Raw genomic sequence first — 14797 nt, forward strand, 5'->3', positions numbered from 1 at the left:
GATAAGAAAATGCCCTGCAATAAACTGTGTCAACCATGAGTGTACCAGCAGGCCGTTTTGGAAAATGTTTGAGACTTGAACTTTATCAGATCAGTCAATATTTCTAAAAACAGAAACAGCACCAAGTGATTAATAACTGTAATACTTACCTAATAATGTGCTTTATTACTATTCATTTTGAGAGCATTGCTGCGATATTAGAAGAGTGGCTCTCTAATTTTGAAACTTCTATGACGCGATCACACACGTTTGAATTAAAATAGAGGAGATTAAGTGACGCAGAGACATAAAAAGTAATCTTAGATGGAGATCTGAAAAAGCCCTACAAGTGTGACATGCAGAGAAACACTGTTTGTAAACTGAACCCTGAACTGGCAGCTGCCCGGGTTCACATGTCAGTCACACAGTCTGTGGTGTTGCCAGTGTGTTTTAGATTGCCCAGTAAACAGGGCAATCAGGAGAAAGTGCCCTGGAAAGTACCAAAGAAGAAGCTCCGCTGTGCAGGCGAAATAATCTCCAGCCTCAATCAATTGATAAGAGGGGACACTCTGCCTGGATTTAATCTGTATACATTGAGGAAGAATCTGTAGATCAAAAGTTAAGGAGAAAAAAAAGGTTTGTGTGCAGGCTGAGTGTGTTTTTGTCTTTGTGCGAGCCTGAAAGAGACACAGTTAAAGGAAACGAGAGACAAGAAAGAGTCTAAAGCTACAGCTCCACTTTCAGTAAACGGTCTGTGTTACATCACCAGTTAACAAACCGACCTTTGATTCAACGCGACCCTTCACCATCTGAGAGGCTTTTTTCTCTTAGAAAACATCCAAACCAGACATGGTCTCACCTTTTGTTCTGTGGGTGATGGAGTAATGACTCATTGTAGACACTGCGCTTTCCAAAAAAAAAAAAAATCAAGGTTGGCCAGGGTCAGCGTGCCCCTCTAGTTCTGATAATGGACCAGCCAGGCCACAGGGGCCCGACACACTGTCAGAGTCAAAAGTCCAGAGTCTGAACCCGCTCCACTTTGGACTTGGATGAAACTCAAGAGAGGCTACAGGCCACTCACACCCGGACTGAAAAACAACTCCCGGGCAGAGACATGAGAGTGAGTTCAGCTGGATGAACGCGGCGCTCACACGCAGGGAAGAAAAGCTGGTATGAAATCATGCATTACATTTACAGTATGTTTGCAAACAAATACACAATATGATCATTCAATCGACTTCCAAATGTGATTGCATGAGAAAGGTCACTGAATTAAGTCAAGGATGTCATAAGGAATATTAAAGCATCAGGAATATCTCAGAAAGCAAGAAATGACATATAATGTGTAAATGATGACAAAAGTCTTGTGTTTTTAAGACATAGCCCGGCACTCGTTCCTGAAAGAGTGTGATTTCACATTTACGACTCGCAAAATAAAATCAGAAAAAAGAAATCACAGAAGTTGAGAGCAATGCTGCAGTTTGTTTTCTAAGGGTGATAGCACCCAGCACTCATGAGTGTTTCCATTGGCCGACCAAGCACGCCCCACAAAACAAAGTCACACAAAGGTGAATCTCACGGAAACAGAGAATGCACTCATGAATTCACTCAGCTTCAACAGAAGTGACTTGGAGATGGAGCCAAGAGGTGCAGGACACGGACATTCAGTGTGGCCCTTGATTTACCGGGGCTCCTGGCTTGTGCTGATGTAAAATTGGTTTAGAAATGTGCACTATTGTCTGGGAGAGGGTCCCCTGAAGAAGAAGCTAAATGAAAAACCATGCCCCTTGGTGCCCCCAAACCACAGCAAACGTGTCCTCTTGGATAGCAGATAAAACATAATGAAGTGTCCTGTAGGATCCCTCACAGTGGAGAAAAGGTGATGAAGATGCCCTTTCAGTGGAGAAAATATGATTGAGTGCCATTCCAGTGGAGAAAACTTGATGAAAGGGTACTTTCGGTGTCCAGGTGTCCACCGTGGTGTAGCTGCTGCCCTTATTATATTTCCACAATTGGGTCCAACAGTTCCCCTTTTCCCTTAGCGGGTAGATCCAGCCATGACTTGTATCATTTTCCTGTTATTACAAACAGAACAGCAGTGTGCATTGATTTGTTCTAGTTGCATAAACTCTTCACGAACAAACACAATTAGTATTTAGATAGTGGTTGGGACAGAGTTTTCACTTTATGTGGATAGACTGCCGATGGCCCACATCCTCTGAGTTCATCTGAATACAGTGACCACTTATTGACCGTGGACTTTTTTTAAACTGAGCAAAAAACTTTCACAGGTATTCCCCCCAATTTATGTTTGCACCACATTGCGTTATATCAAGACCTGAGCACAGGAAGCGGGCTGAGAGGGGAGTTTTGTTACAGACCTGAAATAGATGTCAGACAAGATGCTTGTTTAAGAAAGAGAAAGCTGCCTGGGTGCGTCATCTATTGTGCTTCGGTAACAGCTCATTGTGATAATAGAAAGGGGAGATATTTTTAAAAACAAAAACAGGTGAGGAGGCCTCTGCCCCGAAGAGAAGCAGTTCTGCAAGAAGACCGTCGTCATACAGTTTAAGCAGAACCTTATGCAACCGACAAGGTGATTTATTTGAACCCACTTAGGAAATAAAGACATCAGTGTGGCGGCTGCAAAGTTCATTAGCCAGTGACACTATTTCTTGGAAGTCTCGAGGGTACCGTCAGTGTCGGAGGCAAGTGGGGTTGACGTGGAGAGTCGGCACTCCAACTTCGAGGAGGTCACCTCTTTAACAGCCATGAATCACCAAAAAATCAACAAGCCGGGTCGTTCCCACTCCAGCCTTTTTTCCATCAAACTACCGAGGGTCGCATAAAGTACGTGTCATTGTACACCGTGTGAGGGAGATAGGTCATAAACATCTCTCACCACAGAACCGTAATACTTTAACCTGCGTCGGGAAACACTAATTCACATCAGATTTATTTGCATTTTTCCCCCTGCCAAGGTCGGTTTACGAGTGAAGCTGTCGTCGTCGTCTCCATTATCACTTTTCATGATCCGTCAAATCGGGGTGCAGCGGGTTCATGAGTTTGACCTGCGATCGGGAAGATGAGCACATTTGTCCGAGGACGAAACACAAGAGAGCCTCACACATAGCGGAAGGAAGACGTACCGTCGAGTGTAGACTAAACATAAACACGGCGGGAGTTTACGTTCGGGGCTCGGGGACTGTTAAAGCACCGGCGTTACCACGGCCACAGATGTACAAAGCACGACTACTGCACTGTAAGCTGATTCTACGTCAAACAAGCATCTGTTCTGATCTGCGATAATGCTCTGAAAATCAGAAAATTGCGACTCATAATATTACTTCATTAGGTTTTATGTGGGTTTTAGTCTTTGTTCTTTGTATCCCTGCTGTGTATACATTGGAGCGGCACTCCCGTGCAGACAATGTCTAAGAGCTTCTGCTTTGTCATTCTTCACTGCAGACGTCCCAGAAGTAGCAAGAAGACAGGAAGCTCCTCCCGCCCCCCTCCCCTCCATCCTCCTGTAACCTGGCTCAGACTGCAGCCGGGCTGAGGGAAGGCCACAGGCTGATCCCCTCCTCCGTTCAACTGTTATCATGCGTGCACCGAGGCGTGTTTACACGAACACACACTATGATGACAGAAGATTACTATGATTGCTCGCAGGCATTCTCTTTTACACAACTCTTAAATCTGGTGACACACGGAGAGGAAATAAATTAACGTCACGAAAACTCCACCAACTTCTCTTTCTTATTCCTTGCCTTCCCCCTCCTTCCTCGCTCTCTTACTTCTTCCAAAAACCCAGCACTCCCACTCCTCCCCTCCCTATCCCTCGTCTCCCCCCCACCTTCATCTTATGGGCCCTCTCACTGACAGCTGGCTCTGATTATGGCTGTGAAAAATGGGGCAGTCACGCCAGCAATCCCCCCTCCCCCCTCCAGCATTCCTACAGCATGACTCTGCACTTTCTCCTTATGCTGGAGCTAGGCCTGTGTCTGCCCCCCCCCCCAAACCCTCTGCTTAATCTCTGTCTTTCTTCAGCTGTCTTTATTTCTTCCTCTCTTGTTGTTTTCCCATTTAAACACCGTTTGTTTGAGGGCATCTCTGGGCCTTTTTAAAATGAACTTGAAGGAGAAAGAATTGAAGAGGAGATTACGTTCGAGTCAGTCATGTGACAAAGACAGATGGAGGAGATATTGAAGCAAAAGTCTTCACATATGGAGCTCGATTTTAAAAAAGAACCCAGCGAGCCCACACAAGAGCAAACACACTCCATCACTGCCTCGTGCTATGACGTTTACGGTACATTACATGACTGTATAATGACTACAGCATGTCCAAGAGCACATTGTTTTGGCATATTTTTCCCATCCGTACTTACTTATTTGTCTAATCTGAAAAAGGCACAAACCGCATGAGCGTACTGGCATATCCAGTGAATGCCGTTTGGGTTTCGTTACACGGCTTGGCTCCACTGAGGCAGCTCAGAGCATAAAAAAGCTGCACTTTTAGTACGTCTATCCACACCTGTGCTGCTGTGCCAAACTTTCCACCTTGGTTGCATCCACTCTCTCCTGCTCCATGGGCTGGAAAATAGGAAGGCTGCCCAGAATTCATAACAAAATCCTGACGCCGTAATACTTAAAAATAGTTGGCTGGGATTTGATTTTCTTCATCAAGAAAAATGATCAGGGGATTAATAGATAGGGTTTCACAATGTGAGCAATAAACCTAAATGTTAAAGCTGTATAATAGAGTGTACGATAACATCTAATGAAACCGTTTGCTTTATCTCCGCAGTCCTGGATTTACTGTGAAGATCCACAATAGATTTGCCAGCAGGATATGGTGACGTGGCGACGTGATGCGGCTCCATTACTCATGTGTCATGTGTTTCAGCAAGGTGTGTGTTTGGTATAAAGAATTGGGGTCAGTAGGCTATTTTCTTGAAAGGTTTATTGCACTGCAGAAGATTGTAAATGAGCTCAAAACTCTTCTTTTCCTAATTTAAGCCACATGTTACGCCTTGCCTGCATGTAGTATTTTATAACAGTTTTTCTTCCTTCGATTTTCCAGGAGAAGTTTCAGTTGGTTTTAATATACAGCCTCACCACTAGATGCCACCAAATCCCAAACTGCACCTTTAAAGATAATAGTCAAAAATCCAAAAAGAGTAAATTAATGTCAAGTCTCTGAGCAAGCAGTCATTTTCCTTTTCCTTAACTGAACCTACTACTACATTTGAAATACGTTGAGAATAAAGTTTTATACTTTGCATGCTAACATGCTGAGGTATGCTAACAGAAATCAGCAGTAAACACAAAGTAGCTGAAGCTGATTGATATGACACGATTGCCATACTTCCCCCTCGGTGCCCCAATCTGTTCAACATTTGTCAAGACATTTCACTCAAAACCCCAAATTACAAGTGTGAAAAGTTTTAATGTGCTGAAACGACAAGATCAGATATGTAAGTATAATATTGTAAGTATTCAATTTAAGACAGATCTTGTTCGCGGCTAAGTAAACCAAACCCACAAAGTGCAGATAATATTTCCAAAAAGGCAGAATTAATTTCATGACCTTGAGCCAGCAGTAATTTTCCTACACCCTCTCCACTGTAACGCCTACGTGTGAAATACCTCAATAATCTCAGTTTCACTGTCTAATAGGGAGAGGAGACGGTTGTTACAGCTTGAAGTGAGCGCTCCAGAGGCCAGCAGATGCCTTATGTCAGGTTGCATAAACAAGATAAAACACTTTCATCCATCACGCTGCTGAACTGGGAGCTTTAGGCCCTCTTATCCGGCTCAAGGCACCTTGTTGAAGCAAAGACATTTTCAGGGCGCCGACCTTGATATTACCTCAGTGGAGATAAATCATGACTGAATGCACAGCTCGACAAACACCCGCTGTATGCCTCTCTCTTTCACCTCAGAATAAGATTTCAACATTTTCATTTCACAACTCTCTTCAAATTGTGTCACAGAATACAACCCATAGATGACTCCTATGGTAGCAGAAGGCAGTGTTAATGTCACATGACAGCGATGTGATGGAAGCTGTTGATTCTGAGGCTTTTCGACAGGATGGACTCATATCTTTTTTGTGGGGACCATTCGACAAAAACACATCCTTCGGCTCAGGGGCCGATCGAGGCGCTCTGGTATGAGTCTAATGTCACATCTGTCAGTGTAAACACCGAATGTACAAAATTGCACGTCACTACTGATGTCATTGATCGATTGTGAGAGTGGGTTTACAGCGACACAGCTTTCGGAGGTATTTCAATCATGACACCCATCGCATGTGGTGAGTCATGCAGTGGGAGAAGATACCCACGGTGGAAGCTCCAACTGTACTGGTCCCACCTACACACCAGGCCTTTGTCTCCGCGGCTGCACCTTCTCTATAATGTTCCATTCTGTGTCAGATTACAGTAAAGCTCCATCGTTTGGACTTTTAGTCGGCGTGGATGATCAAAGTGAACTCCCAAGGTGCCTGGAAACAGATGTTTTTTAATGAAAATAAGGTAAATGATTAAGGACACCATATTTAACGTATTAATAGATTTCCCCCACGAATGGTGCTCATGTGGAACTCATTTTACTCTCCTCGTCCTAATATCCTTGATTTTATTGGATCGTGCCGACTTGTGCGTTGGCGTTTGTCAGAAGATCTGAATGAGTCCCTCGCAGGAGAATTTGACCGCATCCTTTTTCTCGAGTGTACGTGTGGATGCAAGCCAGCATGAAAGCGGAGCAACGTGATTTGTGTTTAGCTTGAGGAGCACCAAAAAGGAAGACACGTTATTAGCATCAAAAGCTCACATTGTGAGTCACTTACTGCAATCGCTGCAAAGCCCGCAGTGAGTTTTATTAACCTTGGATCAAGCTTGCACACTGTCTGTCGTTGGTGCTAAACGGATTTGAGTCAAACAGGAACAAAAAAAAGGCAGCCTTTTTATGCATGTATGCATGTACGCGCCTGCTAAAGTACTTAAAGCTCTTTATTATGACAACAATAGTTAAAAAGTGAAGATTGGAGTTCGGTGGTGCACATACGGTTCCCACCGACAGCATTTGGACCGTTCTTTCCTCTGAGTGTGGAGTTGGACGGCTTCAGGGGAGTAAACACTGTTAACAGACAGTTGGAAGGTTTCAATGAGGAGAAAGGGGGATTGTTTGGGTGTATTTTGGCAGCTGTTTTGGCGCATAGTGGTACTGGTAATGGTATGAAGGTGGGGGCTGTCGGCTTGGGATTTTTGGTAAATGTGCCATTATTTACGAGTCGAGTGGGCTGAGGGGGGACAATAAACTTTCATTTCTGGGAAAGCCATTGGATTTTACTAGACTTTGTAGAACCTATAAGAGTGCAACGCAAGAGGGGGAAAAAAGGCAAACCAGAAAGTATTTAACAAGCGCAAAAAGTGTTTCCATATTCAGCTGTCACACAACACAGCAATAATGTGAGTACTCCCCTGGGTTGAGTCACGCGGGCCTGATGTGACACTAATATTACTTACTGGAAACACACACATGTGCACACAATGTAAGTTTCTATGCTAATGGAAGTAAATCATTCACAACTCCTCAACTCAATACACAATTCATATGACTTCACGCTGACACACTTCAATTACAATGAGCACCTGCTTTGACAAGTCATTTAGTCTCATAGTTGGCCTTTGGATGTCATTGTTCTCACATCCAGAGAAAAAGAGAAGGGCTATCATGGTGAAAGAATGTCCCCTAATAATTGGCTCAACAGCACAATATGCAGTATTATTATTATTTTATTGTAATTACTTAATTAATCCTTATTTAATGCTATATATATTGTTAAATGCAGAACAGAGAAGGGCAACGAGGATGCTTTGGCTGCGTCTGGTTGCTATGATAGGGAATATCGGCGGAAGTAAAAATGCTCTTTACGAAGGGAAGTCTGATGCACAAGGATGGACCACCGGTCTATATGTGGTCCTCCACTGTTGTTGTTCAGCACTCAGCCTACTTGTGGTATTTGTCTGGCGTCTGTAACATAGTGTAAATACACGGTGCTCCAATTTCAAAGAATTCGAAAAATGAAAAAAAAACCCGGGAACATAGCGTTCGCGGCCGTTGCATGCCATCCCTCCTGCCCCTTGGCTTGTTGCGACAGCTCTCATGCAAATGGTGCGAAGTAACTCGTTCTCAAACAAGTTTCTTTTGTTGCGGAATTCTTCTAGAAATGAGTGTCGGCACATTGAAACAAGACATGAGCTAAAATATGAAGGAGACAGACATTTGGCTCACATAATTCTTCTAACAAATAGCTGCGTGTCAAAGACAAGAAGCCGAAGCAAATTTAAAGGCTCCAAAAAAATGGTCTAATTGACTTGTTTAGAAGGTAGTGGACCCACGGATGCTTCCACGTTACAGCAGACTGGACCCCTGTGTGGTATATGGCTGGAGGACAATCCCCATTGTCCTGTGGGGTACAAGCGACTGGATGTTAAAAACCTGGCAGCGGAAAATTATAGCTTTGGCCAGGAAAGTCAACCGAATGGGCTGATTCTTCTCATACAACCCAAAGGTCTCCACACAGCTGCACCTTTCACTGCCAGGGAAGAAGACGGTCTGAAAGAGCGGGAGGACAAAGACAAGCACAGTGGGGGACAGTTGGGGGCATTTGGACTCGAATAGCCTCAAAGAGGGTTGTTTTCTTAAAAAAAACAAAAAAAACAGAGGGAAAAGAAGCAGCTCAGACTCATCTTGGATATCAGACTATTTTGGGCTGTGGTGTGTTTGGGATGTGGGCAAACACAAAATCACTCAGACTTATTTGCTTTGAGTGATTGGGAGCAACATTTTGCAAAATCAAAGCATTGGTGATGTTTTCTGGTCCCCGTGGGAACCAGAAATGTGAGGAAATCTTTCTGCCATAGACTCCTTGATCTCGTTCCACAAAGTTTGAGTTCTCCTCATCATTTTCCATGAACGCGAAGATGGACACTGGCAGCTGGCAGGTCAGAAACCAGTAGACGTTACAAGGACTCAGGAGGAAAGGCAGTTCACCAGATGCAGAATTTGCTGCTGCTGAAGCTGAAACACCTGTAGCTCCACAAGCTCACCACCTACTGCTTTTCTTCAGCTGCACCACCTCCTAAAACATCAGCTATGTGTGCCCTGAGGGCTCAGCACCCTGCAACTGAAGAAAACACACACAAAGAGGAGAAAACATCTTCACCACTTTGACTGATTAAGGGTTGATGGTTTGCAGCGTGGGCAACGTACACGACTAAAAACGCGATCCAACCGCTGGTCCTCGTCATGGGTTGACTGTGAAACGGGCGCGGTTAGGTTGAAGCAACATACGACTTAGTTATGGTTGGAGAAAATATCCTGGTTTGGTTTAAAAGAAGGAATCTCGTTACATAACTTCAGCTACTGATATAACGTCATGTGACATAACAACGTTAGTGAAAAAATCCAAGTCTGTTTCACACGGGACACGGTGTTTGTTTGACCCATCTACCTCACCTCCCTCCCATCCTCAACATCACCAAAAGCAGGAACACAACCAAATACCAAACCGCACAACAAATGCAGAAACGTGCTGACGATACATAAAAACAAAAACAAAAAAACAGGCAGTAAATACAAACAACACAACCGGAGCACAGAATGTGCAGCCAGCGCATTTCTGTATTTGTTTTGTGTTTTCTGCATTTGCAGTGTTTGCATTTTTCAGCGTGCCTGTGTTTTTTCTTTCTTTGCAACATTTTTTTTCTCCTTCTAAATACTGAGCATGTTTGTGTTTTCTCTATTTGTGTTTTCTTTAAGTTGTAGTGCGTTGAGCGCTCAGGCTCTCCATAATTGACACCAGACTACATGGAAAACAGTGGACTCGTCCTGCAGAGTACATCGAGTAATCTGCGGATCATTGATCGCATTCTGCAAGCAGTAAAGACGGGCACCAACAAAGCTTCAAACTAGGGCAGCATAAGCAAAAAAAAAAAAACACACGTTTTCGCAATGAATCATCAACAAGGATGATATGACATCGCCATATGCCCTGGGTCCACTGAGGACAACTCAGCAGCTTGTCCTGCTTTCACAACTCCACAACAACTTAATCAAAACCGTGCCACTATTAATTCACACACCATCAATAATAATAGTTTTTCCCAAAAAAAGTCTCATTGACAATGATTGGCGCGTTGTCGTCAAACACGAAAGTGAACTGCGTCTGAAGAGCGTCTTCGTCAGTGCCATCTGGAATAATATCAATAAATCTGGAGGAGCAAAGTGTGAGAAAAGTGGGCAGGGTTTCACGCTGGTGGTTGAGCTTTGTGTATTGTCCAGAGCCGGACACATGGACTGTGTAATTCTAGTCCAGGAGTGACCACACAGGGCCGGTTGTGAGGGTCTGAGAGTGCTGGAGAATGGAGACAGATGGGACAGGAGCAACATTTTTTTTTTTTGGTGAGAGAATGCTTTCCACTGTCCTGCGCGATACAAAGCCTATTGATTTTTTTCCTCCTGCGTTGAGTGAGGAGGTGAGGAATATCACGTTTCAGCGTCCGCCGCATGGTCATGACACCTGGACCAGGGTCAGGTCTGTCCAGTCCCCAGCGGAGGCACGCATGAGCCCAAGGGTGGGGGGGGAAGTGGACACAACAAGCTCTCGGTTCCTCTCCACGTCCCTGAACCCTTTCTTCCCTAAGTGTGTCTGCACATGCGTATCATCTGCACTGCGAGTGTGCTGCATTGTGTGTCATATAGTCGTTATTGTGTCATTTCCATAGCTTGATGGTTTTGACCCGCGCTGCGACCCCTGATCCGCGAGTGGAAAACCAAACTCTCCCTTCCCATGAGCCCTCTGGACAGACGGAGAGATTGTTCCTCAGGAAACACGGGTGAGGAAGTCAGAGGAGGAAGCTGGCCTTTCGTTCTAAATACAACCCTCCTCTGGAGACCGGCGTGTCAGCAGAGATTTGGACAGTAAATCTCCCTTAAAAATGCTGACCCCCTCACTCTTTTTTGTTTTGTTGCTATTTTTTGCAACCTCGCATTTAAACCTCATTATCATTATTCTATTTAGCCGGCGAATTGGCACCGATGGGGTTTTGAACTCTTGGGTCGTGGACGTCGGGGCGCGTCGACGGCATCCAAATGAGCCGCGGCCTCGCCATCAATGCCACATCCCACCCAGTGTGAGGCAGAGGGCAGTGGAAGTGGAGTGGATGGGCACGTTGGAGCGGATCATGGGAACAACATCAGCAAGAGCAGCTGGCGGTTCACCACTAACAATGCTGTGGCTACTCTTATGGACAATTAATCGCTGCTAGTTCTCATTTTCCTTCCTCCCACCCTCCCTCTTCTCTCTCCCTCGCCCTCCTCCTCCGAGGCTGGTTTCACCCTGCGAGATGACCACAGTCCTCCCATACGAGTTTGGCAAACATACCGTGAGACATGAAAGAAAGGCAATCATGGATGTCCCGGCAGCCAGAGCTTTTACAGACAAGATGTATTGTGATGAAAGATGAATGTATACAACGCACACATAAATCCCCCATGTAGCATCACGGCCAGCGTGGGCCGACACATGAAGAAAGAAATCAAGAAATCACAGCCTGTTTAGGTGGAACTCGACTACCCCTGACCGCTGATTTCTCAACAGTCGGTCCTGTCAGTGTTACAAAAGACATGCTCACATGCTGGGGAAGAAAAATGGGAAGTTATAGGAGTATTAAGTTATCTTTTGCTTTTTATAGGACAGTTTTCTCTTACACATCATGCTTCCAGTGGTGAAATGTTCAGGTACTCTGACATTCTGATTACTTGAGTATTTCCGTTTCATGCTATTTTGTACTTTTTTTCACATCTGTAATTACTTATTGAGTACTTTTATTTTATACTACATATCTTAAGTGCATTTTGCACTGTACTTTTACTTTATTTAGACCTTCAACAAAGTATTTGTACATTATGGTACTGCTACTTGTACTTCAGTAAAAGACCTGAGCTCTCATCACTGCATGTGTGCACAAGATGCAAAATACATTTCTATTGAAGACGTGATGTTCCACCTACAGTTGCTCATAATAGCCTTCGGGTTTACGGAATTGAAAATACAAGTGTGTGTGTGTGTGTGTGTGTGGGTGGGGGGGGGGGGGGGGGGACGGTTTCTTCCACAACAGATACTTCAGCTGGAAAATTCACTTTATTAGAAATCATAAATACCAGTATGCGGCAAACAGCTAAGTCCCTGGTATTTATCAACAACCCTATCAATCCCCAGAATATACATGTTGTGCCGTGAGGCAGTAAAAAATACTACTTATTTATCCTTTAAGACGTCGTTTAATGAGCCTGTGGTCACATTAAATGGGATGTGGTGCGGCGCAGCTTGAGCTTTACACACAACGAGTCTGAGCGTTTGTGTTCTGTGGAGCTGATAAGTCTCTCTGCTTCGTTTAAGGCCAGTAAGTTAGTGTGTCAGTGGAAAGGCTGATTACACAATACAGAGGGTTGTGCTGAGTCCCAATTCACCTCAAAGCCAACACAAGAAAAGAGCTATGTTTGACTGTGCTGACCCAAGCGTCTAATCTTAGAACATTTTTTTGCTTTAGGGCAAACATGGACACACTTTAAATACCGAGATGGGGAGTAAATAAGGAACGCTGCAACAGGAGGTCAGAGAAACGGAAGAACTCTGCCCTCTGTGGGCTGCAGGGAGGAACAACAGCAAACTGTTGCTTTAACACAAAGTCACCACAGACAACTTGCAATTTGTGGAGTTTTCCCACAACTTCTTTCATCTCCCGTTCTGTGAGATAAAAAATGTAACATCCAGTCATCCCACTTAACGTTATCAGTGACCCCATCCTCCCTTCTGGGGAGGAGGAGGGGTCATCAGCGCAGGAGGGAGAAATCAAACCATCCAGCAGAGGCTGAGGAGTGACTGACTGCAGCTCCAACAGAGACTGATAGGGCCTACAAGCCAAAGGAGGACAGCTTTGACCTCGAGGAGCACAAATCCTCGGAAATCAAGTCTCATGAGAGAGAACAAGACTTTGTCAACAGCGAGAGGAAAATCCTGTCGGAGAAGGAGAGCTGTGATGTAGTTTTCTGTTTTTCATTTGGGAAGCCAATTTAATGACTGGATAGAAACCTCATACATATTCCATCCTTGACTTTTACAAGCTGTGATGGAACAGATATATATATTTGGAGTTGAAACAATTAGTCCATTTATTGATTAGTAAATCAACAGAACAGTAATCTAGAAGTATGAAGATATTTGATGCATCGTTTCAGCCATTTTACAAGTAATAAATGTCAAATATCCTATTTACATATGTGAAAATGCTGCTTTCTCTTTGACATGTAATAATACATTGAATATATTTAGATTTTGGACAGCGAACATCTGAAAACATCATCTTGGAGTTTTGGAAGGACATGTTTAATTATTTTCTGACTTTTGATAGGATATTTGATAATCAAAGATCATCTTCAGCTGCAGCTTATTTTTCACACGGGAAATGTCACTGTTGCTGTCGATGTCACCTCTGATTGAATGCTATGCATATCCTGTTCTGTAGGTATTCTTATGCAGCATCAAGCCTACACGTTAAAAAAGTCACCGAATGACATTTGAGCACTTGAGCTCAACTTTTTCAGCACTAAAGACATTTTACCAAGTAAGAAATATTACGTATGTGTGTGAAGTGAAGATACAGAAAAATGTTTAAAGTCAGTTTATATATATATATATATATATATATATATATATATATATATATATATAAACTTCCAAATTTTCATTCCAGTAGGAAACAGGCGCCTCCTCCTAAACCTGGATGTACAAACGCAGCGCACAATCTGAGGCAGGCATGATTCAGCGGAGCGTATTAAAGTAAACAACAGCGGAGTGTGAGGGCTTCTTGAGGCCAGGGCTCCATTAAAGAAGACGTCTGACATCACAGTCAGCGGCTTGTTGTTGAGTTTCTGAACCCTGCTGACATCGTGGAGTTCAAATCTAACGCCACGGCCCTCTGAGCATTGTACTCAAATACACCCTGGCTCTGACTACGTTCAACGTGTGACATCGACATTATTAGTACTTTAGATCATTTCACACCAGCTCGAGGTTTTTAACATTTGCTGGGAAAAAAAAGAAAAGAAAATGCTGCGAGTCCCCTCCTACATCCCTGCTGTAGTTACTCCTCAGAGGAGATCTGATCTACTTAATCAATCAGTGACAGGGCCTTTGAACTGCAGACGTGATTTCCAGCAAGTCTGTCATCCCCCCCTGTCGTCTGTGAAAACACTCCAGGGGGAGATTACTCCGCACAGCCCCGGCTCGTAAAACTCTTTTAATGCTTAAAAACACACACACACCCTTCGCTCTCCGCTGACAGGGTCCAGAATATCTCCCAAAAAGTTATTTTACTTAGCACATTGGGGAGAATAACAGTGTAGATCCTGAAGGTAGATTTGAACTTTGTTTGAAATGAAGATGCCATGTTCAAGGCCTGCAACTGGCCTTTTAGAACTCAACTAAACTCAGTACAAAAAAACATGTCCCCCTGCCTCCTCCACGGCCGCTAGCAGTGAGACAAAGCTCTCCACCCCCTGTGTGGCTTCTGTATAGGCAAGAAGAAGAGGAAGGGAAAGGGGAATGTTTTGCTGCCCCCCCCCCCCCCAAGCCGCTCCACCCCTCTTCCCTCACCTCCCTGAGGCAGTGCTGTGTAGTAATAAACGTCCCCCATAAATCTCCCCCTCACGCCATCATCCCCTCCTCCAACTCCAACTTTTTT

At 44.2% G+C, this 14797-nt stretch overlaps 1 protein-coding gene across 2 annotated transcripts in view; it reads right to left on the reverse strand.

Moving 5' to 3' along the window:
- Positions 1–14797, reverse strand: part of plekhh1 (pleckstrin homology domain containing, family H (with MyTH4 domain) member 1) — a 95281-nt gene that overhangs the window by 71114 nt on the left and 9370 nt on the right. The window lies entirely within an intron of this gene.

This window comes from Eutrigla gurnardus, assembly GCF_963514095.1.
Source record: "Eutrigla gurnardus genome assembly, chromosome: 7".
In the NCBI taxonomy this organism is placed as follows: domain Eukaryota; kingdom Metazoa; phylum Chordata; class Actinopteri; order Perciformes; family Triglidae; genus Eutrigla; species Eutrigla gurnardus.